Source organism: Ceratotherium simum, chromosome 2 (genome assembly GCF_057802395.1).
Source record: "Ceratotherium simum simum isolate JZ-2026a chromosome 2, ASM5780239v1, whole genome shotgun sequence".
In the NCBI taxonomy this organism is placed as follows: Eukaryota; Metazoa; Chordata; class Mammalia; order Perissodactyla; family Rhinocerotidae; genus Ceratotherium; species Ceratotherium simum.
Window position 1 is genome coordinate 15,601,871 of NC_141901.1, and position 2,712 is coordinate 15,604,582.

Consider the following 2,712-nt stretch of genomic DNA (forward strand, 5'->3'; position numbering starts at 1 on the left):
CATGGTCCCCAAGGTGCCTTTACCTCCCTCATTGTGATTCCAGCTGCTTTACTGTCTGCTCAGTGAGGGGGTTGTCCCCTCAGGGCCTTCCAGAAAAGACTCCTGGCTGACGGAAATCACAGCCTGTGTGTGTAACCGAGCGAAAGGGGCTCGTTCTGCTCACCAAAATCTGGTGCCCATCAATTGCAAACAAGCCAGTGGTTAAGAAAGGAAGGTTTATACGATTAGCCAGCAGAACTGGAAGATGGTGGACTAGTGTCCTAAAGAGCCATCTTAAAATCATACAGAATCTTGAGGCAGTTATATAGGGAAAAAGGGCAGCGAAGGAGGGGGTTTAGGGACGTCAACCATTGGGTGTGACGAACTTCAAGGTGCCACATTATCTTTTTCTTCTGTCATTCATGATGGGTACCAGCACAGAGTTCTTCTTTCTGGAGGTCATCATGTTCCTGGGGAACTCAGAAAATAAAGTTATCATCTTATCATAGCAAGAGTCATCATACTAGCAGGTCAGGTATTTTGCAAAAGCAAGAGGTGCTGAATCATCTAGGCTACGTGCAGGCTAGAATGTATTCACAGAGACTAGTGAGTCAGAGTCAAGAGTCACAATATTGCTCCCTTTCCCTAAGATGGCTTCCCTCATGCTAACTGAAGATCTAGCTGTTACAGCAAAAGCAATTCTAAGAGGGAAGTTTATAGCGATACAGGCCTATCTCAACAAACAAGAAAAATCTCAAATAAACAATCTAACAATGCACCTAAAGGAACTGGAAAAAGAAGAACAAACCAAGCCCAAAATCAGTAGAAGAAGGGAAATCATAAAAATCAGAGCAGAAATAAATGAAATAGAGACCAAAAAAACAATAGAAAAAATTAATAAAACCAAGAGCTGGTTCTTTGAAAAGATCAACAAAATTGACAAACCTTTAGCTAGACTCACCAAGAAAAAAGAGAAGGCACAAATAAGTAAAATCAGAAATGAAAGAGGAGAGGTTACAACAGACACCTCAGAAATACAAAAGATTATAAGAGAATACTATGAAAAACTATATGCCAACCAATTCGACAATCTGGAAGAAATGGATAAATTCTTAGAATCATACAACCTTCCAAAACTGGATCAAGAAGAAGTAGAGAATTTGAATAGACCAATCACCAGTAAGGAGATCGAAACAGTAATCAAAAACCTCCCCAAAAATAAAAGTCCAGGACCAGACGGCTTCCCTTGTGAATTCTACCAAACATTCAAAGAAGACTTAATACCTATCCTTCTCAAACTCTTCCAAAAAATTGAGGAGGGGGGGAAGCTCCCTAACTCATTCTACGAAGCTGACATTACCCTGATACCAAAACCAGACAAGGACAACACAAAAAAAGAAAATTACAGGCCAATATCACTGATGAACATCGATGCGAAAATCCTCAACAAAATACTAGCAAATCGCATACAACAATACGTTAAAAAGATTATACACCATGATCAAGTGGGATTTATTCCAGGTATGCAGGGATGGTTTAACATTCGCAAATCAATCAACGTAATACACCACATTAATAAAATGAAGAACAAAAATCACATGATCATCTCAATAGATGCAGAGAAAGCATTTGACAAGATCCAGCATCCATTTATGATAAAAACTCTGAATAAAATGGGTATAGAAGGAAAGTATCTCAACATAATAAAGACCATATATGAGAAACCCACAGCTAATATCATCCTCAATGGTGAAAAACTGAAAGCCATCCCTCTAAGAACAAGAACCAGACAAGGATGCCCACTCTCACCACTCCTATTTAACATAGTACTGGAAGTCCTAGCCAGAGCAATCAGGCAAGAGAAAGAAATAAAAGGGATCCAAATTGGAAAGGAAGAAGTGAAACTGTCACTATTTGCAGATGACATGATTTTATATATAGAACACCCTAAAGAATCCACCAGGAAACTTTTAGAAGTAATAAACGAATATGGTAAAGTTGCAGGATACAAAATCAACATACAAAAATCAGTTGCATTTGTGTACACTAACAACGAAGTAGCAGAAAGAGAAATTAAGAATACCATCCCATTTACAATTGCAACAAAAAGAATAAAATACCTAGGAATAAACTTAACCAAAGAGGTGAAAGATCTGTACACCGAAAACTATAAAACATTTCTGAAAGAAATTGAAGAAGACACAAAGAAATGGAAAGATATTCTGTGCTCTTGGATTGGAAGAATTAACATAGTTAAGATGTCCATACTTCCTAAAGCCATCTATAGATTCAATGCAATCCCTATCAAAGTTCCAATAACATTTTTCACAGAAATAGAACAAAGAATCCTAAAATTTATATGGAACAACAAAAGACCCCGAATAACTAAAGGAATCCTGAGAAAAAAGAACAAAGCTGGAGGTATCACACTCCCTGATTTCAAAATATACTACAAAGCTATAGTAACCAAAACAGCATGGTACTGGCACAAAAACAGACACACAGATCAGTGGAATAGAATCGAAAGCCCAGAAATAAACCCACACATCTATGGACAGCTAATCTTTGACAAAGGAGCCAAGAACATACAATGGGGGAAAGAAAGTCTCTTCAACAAATGGTGTTGGGAAAACTGGATAGCCATATGAAAAAAATGAAAGTAGACCCTTACCTTACACCATACACAAAAATTAACTCCAAATGGATTAAAGACTTGAATGTAAGACCTGAAAC